The sequence below is a fragment of the Microcebus murinus genome, chromosome 19 (assembly GCF_040939455.1).
Source record: "Microcebus murinus isolate Inina chromosome 19, M.murinus_Inina_mat1.0, whole genome shotgun sequence".
In the NCBI taxonomy this organism is placed as follows: Eukaryota; Metazoa; Chordata; class Mammalia; order Primates; family Cheirogaleidae; genus Microcebus; species Microcebus murinus.
Window position 1 is genome coordinate 34,012,521 of NC_134122.1, and position 19,443 is coordinate 34,031,963.

At 36.2% G+C, this 19,443-nt stretch overlaps 1 protein-coding gene across 2 annotated transcripts in view; it reads left to right on the top strand.

Moving 5' to 3' along the window:
* AUTS2 (activator of transcription and developmental regulator AUTS2) overlaps positions 1-19,443 on the top strand; it is a 1,182,161-nt gene that overhangs the window by 331,133 nt on the left and 831,585 nt on the right. The window lies entirely within an intron of this gene.

Here is a 19,443-nt window from a genome sequence, read left to right on the forward strand (position 1 = left end):
TGGAGGGGGGAATTTGGGAAGTTTATCTTTGGGGGACCCAGGAGTGTGGGTTTCTTTCACATTGAGAAGGAGGGCAGGGTTCAGTCATCACTTTTCATGTCACTGAATACAATTCTAGGCTTCTTTTTATTATTATCATTATGTCATCTGGTAACGTTTCCAACGGGAAATATCCTTACCTCTCTAAAGAGAGTAAATACTGTGATGCCATCTGCCAGTTTGTGAAATGCTGCAGGGTCCTCTCCTACCTGCTTTTTCTGTGTTCTTTCCATGTGTCATGGGAAGTCCCTATTACCCCAGCCAATGGATCTTATTCTTTGTCATTTGCTAATATCTTCAGTTTGGGATGTGGCAAGGTGAGGCAATGTGCATTAGAGGAATTCTGGTACCGTAGTGTGCTGGGAAGAGAGTATGATGAGATGTTTTGGGGTGGAGAGTCTATGCTAAACATCTTAAATGCTTTAGAAACTTCTTTGAAGGATTGTATGCCTTTAGGATTCTCATGCTCAATATACTTTTACCACTTTAGAAATAATCTTCTTTAAGTCCTTCCTTGAATATGTAATGACTGCCCATTATATTCTAAATTCTGGAATGTAAGACCTAATTAGTCTAATCATGAAAGACCTTTTAGTCTCATCAACTAAGATCCCTTGTTCTCCCTGGCATTCTTTTTCCTATGCACTGCCTCCTTCCTCAGCTTCCCACGTGCCTCTTCCCACTGCTCTTTCTGTTCTTCTGTAAAAATCCAGATTCAGTGCTTTTACCTTACCATGTTCCAGGAAGCTTCCTTGAGTTTTATGGGCCATATGGATTTCTACTTATTTTAGTTTCTGCTGTTTCAGGAGGAAAATACGATTTTAAAAATACCATGGTCCCTTTGTACTTCTACAGAAGAATACGAGTTAGTGAGTTATACATTTGATACTTGATTTTACTTAGCATTGTGAGAATATAAATAAATAAATCTCAAGATACGATCTTGCCCTTAAAGAATCCAGTGACAAATCCAAAACTAAATGTGAATGAAACTAGGAATAACTGGATAACCACTGTTAGAGGGAGAGGTGGTATTGGGAGAGAAACAATAAAAGCTAACCCAAGGAAGTGCACTGAACAGGGAGTGTAGGAAATAGGGAGCCCTCCAGAGTGGAGGGAGTATATAAGTCAAATAGTGGCTGAGAGGCTTAGATGGAGTGGAAGCAAACTGCATAGGGCTTAGATGCCATGGAAAGAAGTTTAGGCTAAGCAATGGAGATCAGATGATAGGTGGTTGAGTAGGTGATTAAGACTGAAATGTGAGGGGCAGTTGGAAGGAGGGAGGGTTACAAAGACCTGCCAAAAGGGACTGCTGAGATAAGCCAGCTGTGCTCATAGTGGTTAAGATGTGGAATGGCCATTTGGGAGCTGTAGCACAGAAAGAAATGACAGGGCTTGCTGACAGATTAGTGAAAGCCTTGTGGGAACTGCTGATCATGTTTTAAAGTGGAATGTTTTAATGCTATAGGTTTATCTGATTTAAGTAAATCTAATTTGTAAAGATTCAGATCTCATAGTGATATACTGTATGTGTGCAGCAAATGAAAATTTTAAAGACATCTGTATAGCTATCAAATCATGTTATCTTCATCATTTGTATCAATTTTCTTACCTATAAATGTAGGTAACACCTACTAATTCTCTAGGCTTAATTTGTAGAAGGCTCAGCATGTAAACAATACATCTGGTACGCCATTAAAGGATTAAAATTCAATCGTCTTTTCTCCCATTCATTTTGAAGGAGAGAAATCTTTGCTTTATAGAAATATTTAAAAAGCAGGCCCCTTAAATGTCATGCTCTCTTTAGGCTTAAACTATTCTTATTTCCAAAAAAAATCAATAAAATACCAGAAGTTCAAGAACTCTTTCTAATTAGTCAGGTACCCTGTGCCCACACACCCTCCCATCTTTACCTGAATCTCCCTAGTCTTGCTGTAGCAGTTGGGGCCGTTTCAGCCCACTTACATCCTGCCAGGGGATAAACGTGATACCTTTTGCTTTCATGAAACACTATCTATGTGAAGTGAGCTCTTTGATCCATTGTCTTTCCTGCTGAAGCTAAGGAAGGATTAAGGAACACCTCTGAGTTGGTTAATATTGGATGAGGTTTACATAATTTAAAATTGCACTCTTATTAACCCTTTCACTTAGTGAAGAGACAGGAAAGACTTGTGTAATCATGGTTCCCACATAGGGAGGTGCTGTGTCTTTTCTGGATGCGTCCTTTTCATCTACATAGGACAGAGTATGGGGATTTAGTAAACATTAATTGATGATTGTCATTTCTTGTAGCTTCATAGAGAGAACTAATTTCTGTACCCCATTATAACCATACTGAATGAGATATGCTGAAGTGGCATTGGGATCACACAGAATCTATATATTAGGCATTTTATTTATAATGGTGAACAAGGTAGATATTCCACTTGTCATAAACAACAATATCAATAATATCACCAGCCAACGTTCCTTGTGTGCTTACTATGTGTAAGGTTCTATTTTAAACACTTTTCAGCCATTTTAATTCTCATAACAAATTTACAGAGCGGACACTATCATTTCCTCTGTTTTATAGGTAACAAAACCAAGGCACAAAGAGGTTAAGTATCTTGTCCAAGGTCACAGCTTATAAATAAATAGTAGAGCCAAGATCCAAACTTAGGCAGGCAGCTCCCAGAGCCCAGGTTCCTAACTTCTGTGTTGAACCCCTCATGGAGAAAAAGGCAGGCAGTTTATAAATACTTTTAAGTGTGATGAGATCTGTGGGAGTCTGTAACGGGATGAATTAACCTTGAGAAGGCTGGGAAGGCTTTCCTGTGAAAATGTCCTTTGGGAAGAAACATGAAGAATGAATAGCAGCTTTCTAAGTGATGATTATCAGACAAGAATATCCAGCATGTACAGTGGCCACAAGGCTAGAGAGAATAGAATATGGCAATTATTTTTTAGAGATAGAGTCTTGCTCTGTTCCCAGGCTAAAATGCCATGCATCATCTTAGCTCACAGCAACCTTAAACTTATGGGCTCAAGTGATCCTCTTGTCTCAGCCTCCTGAGTAGCTGGGAGTACAGGTGCAGGCCATCGCATTTGGCTAATTTTTTCTATTTTTAGTAGAGATGGATGGGGTCTCTCTCTTGCTTAGGCTGCTCTCGATGCCTAACCTCAAGCAGTCCTCCTGCCTCCGCCTCCCAGAGTATTAGGATTATAGGCATGAGCCACTGCACTTGACTGAACATGGCAATTTTTGAGGAACAACTGAAAGAAGCCTGTGAAAGGTAGAGAGACTGAGAGCATATGTGTTGTAGAATCACATGCTGGCAGAGGCCAGATCACAAAAGGCTCTGTAGATTCTACTTTAAGGATATGGGTCATGGAAGTATAAAGCACTAAAGACAAGGGGCACTAAAGGGAGTGGGAGTGACATGATGAGTTGCAAGTTTAGAAAAGGTATTTCTAACTGCTGGTATGTCTGATGAGTCATAGAGGAGGAGAGTGGATGGAGGTAGTATAGTCAGGAAGCGAGTGCTCTAATCCAGGTAAAGATGATGGTGGCCTGGATAAAGGTAGTAGCAGTGAAGATGGAGAGAAGCTTAGGAACTTCTTAGGAGGCAGAGAGTAGGTGGTCTAGTTGTGGAGGTTGAGAGTAAGGAAGGAAGTGGTAACAATGATCAAGTTAAGAATGAGAATAAAACTTGTAAGGTAACCAGATTGGACCATGAACAAATGATCATGGACCATGTAGATCATGGACCATGATCTACAGTCATGCTTATTTGGTGAAGGATTGTGCAAAGGAACACAGATGACTTGTTTCTTACAAATATGGATGACACAAGTTTGCCCAACTAGAGAATGGTTCTTGCTGAGAGTATGGATACACTTACACACAAACACATACACACAAACACACCCTGACTTCTTGTTGAGGGTTAGGCCTCAAAAGTTAAGGTAATTTAATAACTAAGTTTGCCTCTTTCATGCCTAAGACTCTCTGGGTGTGGTATTATTGATGTGTACCACCACCAGAGTTCAGGCACCCACACTGAATTTCCAGTTAAGTGAAAGCATGGAATGATCTGTCTGACAACACTGCACAACAATGAGAGAGACAGATGAATGCCATATCTATACAAAACTACTACCTGGGTTCAAGGGGAAAAGTGGTAATTATTCCCATGGGCATCAATTTCAGTTTTCTCTCTCCCATGAGCTAATGCTGTTCACTTTAAGACATCTTTCCTGTCTAGAGAACCACCAAAAGCTTCGTTCTGATTGTTACCGTTTGTGGCTAGGTGTTTTCTGCTTAACATTTGGAACTGGGTGGGGTGAGATAAATTCCAAGTGGATAGGAATTTTTTATATTGCAGTCTGTGTGACAGCAGCAGCTCTAGTCTGCCCTACAGACCTTCCAGAAAATTTTTCTGCTGCCTGACAAATGCTTGTGGAATTTATATTTTGACGTTTATTAAACTTTTCAAACCTCACTTTGTAACAGCCATTTTAGTGGTCATGCTTGAAAGTGTGTACTTGCCAGTGGTATGGATTTAACCTAAGTTATGAGGGGAATTATTTTGCAAGGAATTAAATGTGGTGTTTGAAGAACTGGGAAATGAAGGTCTTTTACAACACTGAAGTTTCTGAAGGGAAAACATTGGGTCTGACTGGATGAACTGGTTTGATTAAATGCTGTGTCTTACTGACTCAGGATGTTTATTTCTGGTTGCTTATTTTATATTTTATTAAAGTATTTAATGTACCACAGTTTGCTCAGGATGGTATAAGGCATTTAGGGAAAGACATAAAAGAAACAAGAAATATGAACCCTTCCATCAGGCATCTGAATAACTAATGGAAAACATATTGAGAATACATAGGAAATTTATGTCTTATAGTCATACGTGTGCTTCATACTTTTCAGAATGTCCCTACACCTCTGATACCTTACTTGATTCTAGTTTCCTTAGATAAGCATCTGCACTTGTTTTCTTTACTTGTTTATGATCTGTCTCTCTCACTTGAGCATGAGGTTCTTGATACTTGTTCTCGGCTATATCCCCAGCACCTAGATCAACACCTGACACGTAGTAAGTACTCAGTACATTTTAGTTGGATAAATGAACAAAAATTTTATCTTCTAACTTTCAGTAATAACCATGTAAAACAGGTGTGGCGTGCTACTATTTATGTACATCTGATTTTGTTTTGTGGTAACTTTTTACCAAGGATTTATGGCAACTGGGTTTCTTGGGAGAAGTTTTTGGGTTATTTTCCTTTTTAAAGAAAGAGGGAGTATTGTCATAATTAAATTAAATCTGTAGGAGTACTCATATACTTGTCCTGCATTTATGGGGATTTTTTTTTTTTCCTGTTAGAAAGCCCACTAGTAAATAATTATTATTCCCACATCTGAGGGAGACTCTTTGACAAATGCAAGGGTTTTCAACAGTAGAGTAAGCTGAATTGTGATAGTAAGTCATCTTGGCAGTGGCAAGTATAACATATTTCAACTGGTGATTTCTGCATGATTTGTATGAGTTTCTTTATGACAGGAGTCACAACAAAACTGTTACGTGACTTGTGTCTAAAGCTATCAGTCAGTTGGAGCTGTGAAAATCAGTTTGCCTGTGTCAACAATTTAATCTTATAATATACTTGCCAATAGAAAACTGACATTAGAATTATTTTTCTGTATTTACTGACTAGAAAGATGTGGTTATCAAGTGCACTGATTGAAAAATCTTTAAATTCCAATCTTTAAATTGGGACCATATGTGTGTTCTTTCCCTAGCTAAATCTGTGTATTTACCCACACATGTGTACATATACACACAGAGTGCAGTTACATTGATACTTGTGTTATATATGTATGTATTCATACAAAGCACATGTGTGCCTCATGCATATTTGTGAGCTTTTAATGTGCTTATTGATTGAAATGTAAGGATGTTGGGTAAGTTTCCTAATCTGTTAACTGAAAATAATACTACTGCATACCTTCCAAGCTCCTAGTAAGGATTAAGTTAATTAATACGTGTAAAGTTCTTGGAACGGGGCCTAGCACATAATAAATTATCCATAAATACTAGCTTTTATTATTTTAGAATATGTCTTTATTATGTCAGCCTCAGTATAGAACTGTTGGTCTCTTTATCTTCTGATAAAAATTTAGCTTCAGAGGCAGGCTTATTAAAGCCTCAAAATTATTGTATAATTCATTCAGTGAACTTACTGTTATTCTAAAATGCCTTCATCTAATTTTATGCCATACATGAAATATTGGTATTTGTATTTCTAAGTAAAAGCCTTCTATGAAATACCTTAGGAGTATTGATTCCTGTTATAGTAAAATATTTCTCTTACTAAGTCATCATAATCTCCTGGGGTCTATCAGAGAGATATTTTCAGTTATTGTGTCATTTTAATTGTCAGACTAATTAACTTTATTGAGAATCTTAATGGGTTTCAAGAGAACACATTTTCTGTTTATTGAGAAAAAATAGGGTAAGGTATTTAAGTGACCAAATAGAAAATTCTAAAGAGTGTAGAAGAATTTGGGAATACAGATAACACATACTTAGAAAGACATTGACAGGGGCAATATTATTTTTTTTTTATTATTATTTGAGACAGAGTCTCACTTTGTTGCTCAGGCTTGAGTGCCGTGACATCAGCCTAGCTCACAGCAACCTCAAACTCTTGGGCTCAAGCAATCCTACTGCCTCAGCCTCCCTAGTAGCTGGGACTACAGGCATGCACCACCATGCCTGGCTAATTTTTTCTATATATTTTTAGTTGGCCAATTAATTTCTTTCTATTTTTAGTAGAGACGGGGTCTCTCTCTTGCTCAGGCTGGTATCAAACTCCTAACCTTGAGCAATCCTCCTGCTTTGGCCTCCCAGTATGCTAGGATTACAGACGTGAGCCACCACGCCCAGCCAAGCAATACTATTTTGAGACAGGTTTCAGTAAATAATGACGGTTTCCATTGGGAGAAGAAGGTTATGAATCATTAGCCAAAATGAGTGTATGAGCTGGTGATGTGAAAGGGCTGCCTAACAGTTGTTTTGAACTATTGGATTTTTGTTGGAATAAATAAATAGCTCGTTCTAGACAAAAGTGCAAGGGACTTTATATAGCTCATCTAATTTTATATGTTAAAATGAAGACCGCAAGAGTTGGTTAGTGGAACTGGGAGGAACAAAGCCATACTCCACTGTCAGGAGATATAATGCCTTTCATAACAATTCTTTAACAGAGGTAGCATGGAAACTGAATGTGTGAACTTGAGATGTTCACCTCAACTATCTAAGAATAATTCCAGCCCAGAAGCTGTGCTATTATTTTATATGGAGTCTGTCGATTATTCTTCATAAAATACTTTGTTTTATTATGGGTGAAGAAACTCAGTACATATCTAGTTTGAGTCAAGTTTGGGCATGTTCAAAAATGGGGCAAGTTCTTAGATCTAGACTACTGAGTGTGTATAGGGTCTTTTTCTGCCTGGTTGCCTTTGTGATTTGATTTATGTGCATTATAAAAACTATCTTATCTATTTTTAAGACTGTAGAAGGCATTTTAATTTAGGGTATTGCATTGATTTTTTAGAAACTGTATGTATAGGGTACACTGTCTTTGAGTCTCAAGACAATTAACTGAGTTACAAAAAGGGGGTGCTGAGGCTGCTGGGCTGAGAACCACTGAACTGGATGGTCACCAACTTTGTGCATGCTGCATTTTTTTTTCTTTGTGATCAGTTGGGGAGAGAGAGAGATAATCTTTGGTAGCTTTTTAGACAGACTTTGAGATTAAGAGAGGCAGAGTATTATTGGCTAAAACCTTTTGTATGGAGGCATAGTTTTTTACCCTTATATATCAGATTTCATAGGATCCAATTGTAAATACATATTGAATAGTTATAGGAATAAAGAAGGCTGAGAACAGCAAAGCAACCTACTTTGGTGAAAGGATTGGATGGATTTTATGATTTGCACCCTTTCTTAGCCTTGTAAGTATTTTGAGAAGCACTGGGGTATAGTGAAAACAACAACAACAAAAAAATTTGGTATATGGAATAAGCTGACCTGTTTTTCCAAATCATTGCTCAACTAGCTGCCTATCTCTGAGGATTACTTCCCTAGTTTGCAAAATAAAGCTAATAATACCTGTTTCACAATTTTTAAACAAATTTATTCATATATGGTATATTTCATATACCATAAAATTCACTAATTTGAAATATATATATATATATAGTTCAGTGGTTTTAGTATATTGGCAGTTATGCAGCTATCACCACAATCAATTTTAGAACATTTTTTCACCCCCAAAATAAACTGTGAACCCCAAAGCAAAAGCAGTCACTTTCCATTTCCTCCCCAATTCCCCCAACTCTAGGCAACCACTGACCTACTTTCTGTCTGTATGGATCTCCCCGTTTTGGACATTTCATATAAATGGAATCATACAATGTGCTGTGCTTTGTGACTGCCTTCCTTTACTTAACATTTTCAAGATTCATACATGTTGTAGCAGGCATCAGTAGTTCATCCCCCCCCCAACTTTATTGAGGTATAATTCACCACAATCTGTATGTATTTAAGGTATAATGTGGTGATTTGATATGTGTATGTATTGAGAGATGATTAGCAGAATCAAGTTAATTAACACATCCACATCTATTGCCTTGCATAGTTACCTTTTTTTGTGTGTGATAAAAATACTTAAGATCTACTTTCTTAGCAAATATCAGGTATGCAATATAATATTATTAAGTCACCATACTGTACATTAGATCACTAGAAATTACTCATAACTGAAAGTTTATACCATTTGACCAATATTTCCCCATTTCTCTCACTGCTGTCCCTGGCAACCACCATTCTGTTCTCTGTTTCTATGAATTTGATTTTTTAAGATTCCACATAAAAATGAGATCATACAGAATTTCTATATCTGGCTTATTTCACTTAGCATACGTCTTCTGGATTTATCCATGTTGTTACAAATGGCAGGGTTTTCAATGGTGTGGAGTAAAGGGAACCCTTGTACACTGTTAGTGGGAATATAAATTGGCACAGCATTATGGAAAAGAGTATGAAAGTTTCTGAAAAAATTAAATATAGAGCTACCATATGTTTTATCAATTCTACTTCTGGAGATATATATCTAGAGGAAATTTAGTCACTATCTTGAAGAGATCTCTGTACTCCTGTGTTCATTGTAACATTATTTGCAATGGCCAAGGTGTAGAAACTCCCGAGTGTCCATTGGCAAATGAATAGATAAAGAAAATATGATGTGATACACACACACATACACATATACTGTGTGTGCATCATGGAATATTAGCCATAAAAAGTTTGTTCATTTTTATTGTAAATATACTCCATTTTATGTATATATCACATTTTGTTTATTCATTCATCATTTGATGGACACAATGTTTTTGGAACAACCAAATAAGACAAAGTATGTAAAGTGCTTAATTATATCTCTCACATAGAAGCAATATACAGTTTATTGTTCCTTTTCACTGATTTGAACAGACTTTTTGCATGAATTATCAACAGCCCTTCTTATTGAGTAGACCATCTGTCTGCCAGTTCTCATATTGGTCCTCAACTCACTGAAGATCATGTTGGGCACTTGCTTGATACTAGAATTCACACTGCTTTTCTCAGCAGCCAGAAGTGTTCAAGTGTTACTAGCAGTGCTTGTTGTCATTACAGATGCTCTGTACATAACTATAAATGCTGGGTTTGAAGGGATTGAAAGAGAGAGCCATTGCGGCTTACACAGATGTCAACTTAATCTAGCTTTGATATTCATTCTGAACCTGAGCATTCGAACCAGTATCAAGCTGTGGGTAGTTATCTTGTTTGCAAAGATTGGAAGGAAATAGAGCTTTTGTAGTTCAGTGCTTGCCGACTTTACAAAACAAGAAAATTGCTGAAGGTTTATAAGACATCAGACAGAAGGCTCATGATATATATATATATATATATATATATATATATATATATATATATATATATGCCTTTTGACAAGAAAAGCCACTGATTGTCTCAGTGTAAGGATTTGGAATTTTAAAATTCTAATTGACTGCTAAATGACAAGTAAAATTGTAATTGAGGTAGATTATTGCTAAAGGCCAAAGAGATTATCTAGAAACATTTATTTCTATTTTGTTGGCTATGGTAATACCATGGAACTCAATTATTGAAAGTAGAATTTCTGCATTTCCACTTGTCTAAGATACTAGAATATAAAAATAAAATTCTAAACAAAGCACGATTGTTGTTACTCACTAGGCAAATATTATTATAGTGTCTAAAGTTTCCATTTGAGGCCATGAAACAAGTTGTTAAAATTGAAACCCTTGCTGGTTGTAATTTCAATGATAAGTTTGTTGTATCGGCCTTCTAGCTTATTTGCCTTGTTCCACAAACACAAAACATTAACAATAGCTTGCATGTATTGAGCAGTGAATTTGTGCTAGTCTCTGTACTAACCACTGTACTTGAATTATCTCATTAATCTGAGGTAGGTGCAGTTATTGTCCCTCTTTTATAGATGAGGAAGCTGAAGCTCAGAGAGATTAAGTAACTTGCCCAAGGTGATACATGTTGTAAGTGGTACTTTTTTTCATAGCTTCCCATTTTATAAAGCAAAAGGAGTTTTTTTGTTTATTTTTGAAAGTGCCTCATAGGAATCTCCATATTGCTTTCCATAGAGGTTGTACTATTTTTGTAGTCCTACCAACAGTGTATAAGCATTCCTTTCTCTCTGCATCCATGACAGCATCTATTGTTTTTGGACTTTTTGATGAATGCCTTTCTAACTGGAGTAAGGTGGTATCTCGCTGTGGTTTTAATTTGCATTTCCCTGATTAGTGACCTTGAGCATTTTCATATGTTTGTGGGCCATTTGTCTTTCTTCTTTGAGAAGCTTCTGTTCATGTCTTTTGCCCACTTTTTAATAGGGTTGTTTTTTTCTTGTTGGTTTGCTTGAGTAAATTCTGGTTATTATCCCTTTATCGGATATGTAGCTTGCAAATATCCTCTCCCATTCTATAGGTTGTCCATTTGCTTTGTTGACTATTTTCTTAGCTGTGCAGAAGTTTTTTAGTTTAATCAAATCCCATTTATTAATTTTTGTTGTTGCCGTGATTGCCATTGGGGTCTTTTACATAAATTCTTTGCCAAGGCCAATATCTAGAGTTTTATCTACATTTCCTCAGGAATTCTTACTGGTTCATTCCTTAGATCTAAGTCTTTTATCCATTTTGAATTAGTTTTTGTGAGTGATGAGAGGTAGAGGAGTGAGGAGGGGAGCGGCAAAAACCTACCTAACAGGTACTATGATCACTATTTGGGTGGCAGGCATATCTTTAGCCAGGACTCAAACATTACAGAACTGATCCGTGTAACCTAAAACATTTGTGCCCACTTAATATTTTGAAATAAAAATTTAAAATGAATAAATAAATAAATAAAACGTGCTTTAGAATTTCAAGATTTACTCTGGTATTCTTTTTCCAAGTCCCATATCTACATACATACAAATCAAAGCACATAAGTCTGTGGTTTAGTTCTTAGAGAATTATATAATAAAATAGTCATAGACTGTTATTACATAATAAGTGGTATTTTTTAACTGTGCCCCATGGTATTTTAGGTGCTAATCTTTATCCCTTGAGTAGTCAAGTAGATAAGACATGTTTAAGCAAGTGGAGTGGTAGTCTCTCAAGCAACCATCCACCAGAATAATTCCAAATACCTTCACAGAGTGAATTGCAACTCACTCATTCCCACTTCACCAGCTAGCATTGCTCAACAGATACTCTTTTACTCTTTTATCTACCTTGTTGGCAAACATCCCCAAGAGAGCTTATGCTTGTGGTCTGTAGATCAAAGGTATTTTCTCAAATGCTAGGAATTTTACTGCCAGTTAAAATAAGCAAATAGAAAATATGCCTATAGAATGTAAGCAAACTTGTTTAAAACCCTCCAGCTGTAGTGTTATTTATGCTTTTAAAAGTTTCCCCATGAAGCCTCATTAATCATAGAAACATTTTGACAAGCAGGAAAGGGACAGAACAGAATTATTATTTTCCACCTTGTATGAAGGGCTAGGCTTTTCATCTGCGCTGTCTCTTATCCTAACATCTCTCTAACTCTTCTGTGCTGTGAATTTTATTTAAAAACAAGGAAACTGAGACTCGGTGCTGTGAATTACTTTATATCACCACAGTAAGCTGTAATGTGAGCATTTGAAAAGGAAAAGTAAATCTTTTACTATTTGTTGATTTTATCTTTTTACAGGTCACGAAGCTTTATTGTAATTTGGACTTATTAATATCTACCATTAGAACATCACAAACGAAATGACAATCAGAATAGATACAACCTAGTGTGTCTATGTAATGTAATGTAACATACATAAATATGAATGAAAAGTGCCTGTAAGATTGTTTCCCTATTATCTCATGCCTCAACAGTATTAAAATATATTGAGTGTTTATTTTGGTCCAGTTATTTTGCCAAATGCTTTTCATAAATCATCGTATCTAATTTTAACAATCATCCTATCAGGTAGGTTCTATTTTTACTCATGTTTTTATAGATAAGGTGGCTGAGACTTAGAAGAGTTAAAACCATTTGTGATCAAAGAGCTAGCAATTAGCAAAGCCATTGCTTCTAACCACTGTGCATTTTGCCTTGCTTACTAAACTATATAAAAAGGTTAACTTTAGTTTTTCTACCTCCAGATTCCAGACACCATCAAATATATATTCTAAACCCAGATTGATTCTGTTTAGAAACACTTAATGCTCCTAATATTATCAAGAAATTTGCTAGTCATTTTTCAAGGCCTGTGTTGAATGTCACATACTCTGCGACCCTTTTCTGATGCTCTTCTGAGTGTCTCTGTGGCATCTTGTTGTAGCCTAGCTTTTAGGATTTCCCTCCTGGACTCTGGACTTCTTTAGAAGCAAGTTGTCTGGTTCAGCCTTTATACTGCTAGCACCTTGCTTGTTGTTTGGCACATAGTAGATGGTTAATAGATGTTTGTTAAATTGAATTGGATTCTTTATAAATGTTTGAATTTAATTATTATATTTACTTTCTGGTGTGTACTTTGTACTTCAGGATGGTCATTGCAGCATTGGGTGCCTATGGGAACCTTCAATTTTTTAGGCTGGGAATTGATGACTTGTCATTCCCACAAGAAATCAATTGAATGAATGATTGGGGTTGATTTTTCTAAATATTTCTTAGAACACATGGCATTGTTTTTCTCTTTTAAAAGTGCCAATGATGTTGCCATATTTGTAGCTATACCTATATAATCTTTAAAAATGTGGCACAAGGTTTTTGCACTGTACTTTGTGAATAGCAGTATGCATGCCAATGCTCATAAAATCAGATTTTCAAAGCTGTATTTTACTGATTTATATCCTGTTAGAAGTAGCATGAGCAAGTAGAAAAAATATGGATTTTGGAGTCAGGTAAATGAATCAAATCCTAGTTTAGCTATTTTCTAGGCACATGACTTTGGGCAAGAAAATTTTTTTTATAGTTTTCTTATTTTTAAAGAAAAGTACACTTAAAAGTACCCTTAAAGAAGGGTAAATAAACACTGGCAGCTTTGAGGAATGAAACAATATGTTGGAAAAAATGTGTTTAGTTACTTTTCAAAAAGAGATCTATGAATTCTCTGATAATTTTTGGCATATTTTCATTTTGATTTAATCTTTTATTCTAATTTCATTCTTAAATAGTGTAAGCATGTTTATAATAATTTCTTTGATCACCTTATAACCAAGCACTGCAACATGATGTTTGGTCCAATGTTTGAAGTGATGGCCAAGTAGTGTCAGGGTATACTATACACAATTTTGTAGGAGTTTTAATAATGAAGATGGATGAAGCCATCCATGGATGGCAGTAAGTACTATATATTTACATATTTAGCACAAATTGTAGCTTAGAAAGGACATTATTTGGAGAAGGTTATAGAGGTGTGATAGTCAATTTGCAAGGGAGAACGTTGCTCAGTCCCCACAGTAATTGCTTTAGATGTGTATTTTAGTGCAGACTTCAGTGTTGTTGGAATTGTATTTACTTCATCTCAGCAAAAAAAAAGTTTTATGGAATTGCCAAGGGAACCTCTATAAAATGGCATCCTAAGTTTGCTCACCAGATCTTTAGCTAATTAGGAGATCTGATGCTCTCAACCTTCCAAACACTAGTCCACTTACTGAAATACCCAGAATCATGGTTTTAGGTTTGTTACATTCTTTGAGCTGCTATCATGGACTTCCAAGAGCTGCTTAGTATCTGGTGTGAATTTGGTGCTTATTCTAGAACTTCTGGATTTTGAGAGTCTTGATAATATTAATTTGATACATTTCTCAGTTGAGCTGGGTTAGCTGCTGAATATATCACATGAATGCTTTTCTTGTTTTTGTTTCTAGAGTAGCACTGAAATTTTTTATTCTTTAGAAATTATGAAGGATTGTAGTTTCTGAGTTCTTTGCCTTCTGATAAGGATTATATTTTCATTTCATCAACTTGTGCTCTGCAATTGCAGAGCCAGGTAGAGCTGATGTTACCTGATAAAGTGTCTAGAACCATTGAGAGCTGAGAGTGTTTATGATCAGCCTCTCTGATAACACAGAGAATGGATACTAGCCATCCATTTTGCATTTGGTTCCTTTGAGGACTCAGTAAATCCACATAGTGAATTAACTAAGGCTGTTTGAGAAACAACTAGTGGGGTAATGAACACTTTTATGCTTTTTAAAATGACTATAGGGAGACTCATCAGAAGAGGTGATTCCAAGATGGCAGCTGTGTTTTCATTGGTCCTCTGGGACTTGTATGGAGAAGTTATGCTTTTGGTTGATTTTTCCCTTTAACATGAACTCATTAGGACTGTCCATTAGCCGATGAACTATAAGACATTTATTTTAGAGAGGAAAAGTGGGACTTTAATTCCTGGTTATTTATGTGCTGGGTGCATTTGAAGACTCCCTCCTCGCCACCATCCCTCACCTTGCCCACCAGAAAACTGATTTTAAAGACCTTTAATTTTACTTAAAAAGGAAGAAAAACAGCTTATTTCAATTACTTTATGTTTTGTGTTTGTACTAGATTTACCTAAAGAGAGAGTACTCAGATCTTAATTTCCAGATTCCTTATTTGCAAATTTTTTTTTCTATACTTCTGTGAAAGTTTCTTACTTGTAAGGATTCAACTTTATAATTTAATTCTCCCCTCAAGGAATAACATTTATGTTTTTCCTCTTCAAAAAACTGTTGAAGTATAAATGTATAAATTTATATTTGTCATGTTTACTTCATCTTTTAAATATTTTTGTGTTACCCATATTTCTTGCCATAAACATAAAAAATATGCTAAATTAACTAAATGAAATAAATACTAAGCACTCACTAAATTATTAAGCTGTTAATGTGATTCCAAATGCAGATAGTTCATAGACAGCAGCAGTTGTATGGGGACTCCTCCTCAAACATCAGCAAGGTTTGGATAATTTGGAGGGAGGGAATTAATTCTTGAGCAGTAAGCTTTTTTTTTTTTTTTTAACCCCTATTATTTAAAGCCTAGATTGGTGAAAATTGCATTTCATTGTACTAGGAGTCGTATTGCTGGGTCTACTAACTTCTGTAACTTTGGGCATGAATTTTTGCCTCTCTGGGTCTTAATTTTTCCCTATCATCCAAATTGTAGCATTGAACTAGATCATGGTTCTCTGTTGTGTGTTGTCTTGGGAAAAGTGGCAATGTAGTAGGAGCTATATGAAGTTACCATATAATCATACCAGGCATGTCATGCTGCTTTCCTTATATATCTATTTTACCTGAGGCCTTTGGCAAAACGCTAATTTTATACTTAAGCAAACACATACTGAGGACCAAAAAGAATTCTGTGTCTTCATATAGTGTTTAATATGTAATACTCAAACCGAAAGAATTATTGTGCTTACAGCAGGCCACAGAAAGAGATCTCTTGTTTTATAATTACTCTTTTTTTGCTATTGAGGCCACTTTGGTGAACAAACTTGAGGATCACTATTTTAGATGACAATTAAAGTCTGCCTTCCTATTCTCAAGTTATGTAAGTATGATGTTTGAGAACATTTACATTTGAATTTTCATCCTCCCTCTCCTAAATCATTGGCATGTTCTAGAGAAGGGTTTATGTGTTTTATTTACATGAAACCTATCCCAATGTTGTTTGATAAGAACTCGGTGAAGAGATCTTGTCCTGAAAAGATGGTACTTAATGTTGGAATTCAAGAAGGGTGAGGTGGGGAGTTAAGAGCAATTCCCTAAGCACTCTAGACACATCTGATTTGTCCCCTTTCATGTACCCCTTTCAAGCCCTTCTGCATCTACAACGTGATTCTCTATTTCTAATTCCCATCATCATTGTGTTCCTACCCCCATCTTTCTTCTCCATTTTAGCCTGGATTCTAGCAGAATGGAAATCTATGTTTCTGAATTTAGTATGATTTTTTTTCTTTCCTTTTATCCTCAGCAACAATAAGTACTCTTGATGGCAGCTGCTGTATTAAGCCCAAGAGCTTAAAAGATTAAAGAAACCACTAACAGCAGTCAGGAGGAAGTTTAAGGGCCTGTTTTTCTGAAGGTTTGCATTTTCATTCTGGTGGTTGAGTATAAAATTGCAAACAGGTTGTGTTCAGCAGCTGGAATGCTCTCCAACATCTGGGGAGACCAGCCTTCTGCTTATTTCCCATTCATTGGAAGGGTAGCCAGCCTGTGGTGGAAACTGCAGGCAGAAATATTAGAACTCTTTGTGTACTAAGTCATTAGAATTTCTTCTTTGTAGAAATTTTTCCATAGAAATACCAGGTTGTTTTCTGTTCTTTCGTTAGCTTTACTGAGCACTTAAATTTGATCATATGCTGAGGAGAGCACTTGAATTTAGATCATATGCCCTGAATAAGTTAATATATGTACCTCCCAGTGACTTGCCTCTGACACAGTAATTGTTTTGGCCCTTAATTTCTTCTTTGGAGTCAAGGGCTGGCCTGCCACTAGATATCTGTCTGCATAAACTTTACAGGCTTTTGTCCTTGAGGATTTAGTCTGTGGCTCCTAGAAACCAGGAGGCTCTGTCTCAATAATGTATAATCAGCCTCTGTTAGACATTTGCTTCTTTTTCCCTCTGATGCTGTTTCCATGATGGAGGCTGAGGGAATCCAGAACATCTGCTGATTTGTTGGCATACCTTAAGCACAGTTAAACAGTGTTCTTAATAAAATCGAAGTCCTCAAAGTTAGACCTGGGCTACTATACTCTTCCTATTTCTTTCACCTATTCCCCATTGCAATTAGAATTTTACGGCTAGTTTGGGAGTCCCTGAATAATACCTTTACATGTTGAGCAGACAGTATATTTGCACGGTCATTGCCACATGATGTCATATAGAGAGGTGAAGTTTCACTCTGTTGCCTGGGTTACAGTGCTGTGGCATCATCCTAGCTCACAGCACCCTCAAACACCTGGGCTCAAGTGATCCTTATGCCTCAACCTCCCAAGTAGCTGGGACTACAGGCGCTCACATCATCTACATGGTGATGCCCGGCTAGTTTTTATTTCTATTTCTAGTTGCCCAGCTAATTTCTTGTATTTTTTTTAGTAGAGATAGAGTCTCACTCTTGCTCAGGCTGGTGTTGAACTCCTTACCTCAAGTGATCCTCCCGCCTCGGCCTCCCAGAGTGCCAGGATTACAGGCTTGAGCCACCGTGCCCAGCCTGTTTGTTCCTTCTTAAGGCAATCAATACCATTTCCCTCAAACTTTATTGTATAGTTGACAATTAAAAATCGTGTATATTTAAGGTATACAGCTTGATGATTTATGTATATATCATGAAATACTCACCACAATCAAGCTAATTAACATACCCATCACCTCACATAGTTTTATTGATGAGAACATTTAATTAAAATATATCCTCTTAGCAAATTTTATTGTATAACAATGTGACTATAATGAACAATATTATATTATATACTCAAAATCACTTTTTAAAAAGTAATATACTAGTCAAATAAAATAGGACTGCCATTTTAATTGCTGTCTTTGGACAACCGTGTTATTTTGTAGATGCGAAAAGAAATGTTCAGAGGTGTTTTGCTTTACTCAGCGTCACAAAGCTGGTCAATGACCCAACCAGGTTGAGAATCTATACTTATTGGGCTGTTTGAGAAACTAAAGTGATCCAAGGTCAATCATTACTGGCACTTGTGGTCTTAAATCTGCATCGAACAAGGGTTTCATGTTTGGTGTCTGGTATTTTAGGATTATTAAAGCTAATTTAGATTTTGGGGGTTGTCTGTAAGAACCCATCATGATGGCTGAAAGAGCTCTTAAGTGGAGCTTCTACACAGATCTGTTTGCAATTTTTCTGTAATACCATATGAATTTTTATGGATTTCTAAGTAAATAACATTTTGCATATTGCTTACAAATTGTTTAGGCTGTCTTCATGAATAATGAAAGCTGTGCTTATAGGAAGTTACAGATTACTGTGGGGCTGTTTTTAAAACCATGTTTCATTTATTTGTTTCTTTTGCTTGTATTTTCTGTAGCCTCAAGGGTATATATGTGTGTTAGGAGTTGATTGGTAGGGAGGATATAGGTTTCTCAAAATCTGTGTTCCTTTATAGAACATTATCTCTTCTGTTATCAAAGAGGAATTGCAGGTAAGGGTGCTTTATGCTCTGGACCATGCTTTTTCTCACACTGATCTTTGCTCTATGTTTTGTTGTATGTTTAAGCTTCCCTGCTTCTCTTATTTAGGAGGAAATCATTCTCTGGCATTAATACCTACTATGTGCCAAGCATTCTCTAGTGCCTTCATGATTTCTAGTTATTTCCCATAATAAACATATAAAATAAGTATCATTATCTCCACTTTTTAGATGAAGAAAGCAGAGGCTTGGAGATTGTGTTTTCCCTAAATGACACACCTTTCTAACACACCACAGCAGCTGCTTTGCCTTCTCTCCCTTCCTTCACCTGGCATTTTAATTACACTAATTGTGCTGGCATCTCGTCCCCAGGGAGTTTCCAAATTCTTTCACCTAGAGTATGGTTTTCAAAACTTTTTTTGTCCCAGCTCCCACAGTTAAAAATATAGTTTATATAATAATCAAATATACATGCATATGTACATGCTTAAATGCACATGCATACCTGTACTTACATATACACGTATTCATTAAATAATACCTTCACTACATGTAATACACTCTATTATTTCTTTTCTGTTTTACTCCAAATACACACACAAGCACACACACATACAGTGGTGATTTCTCAATAAATTGATTTTACAATCCAAGTCACC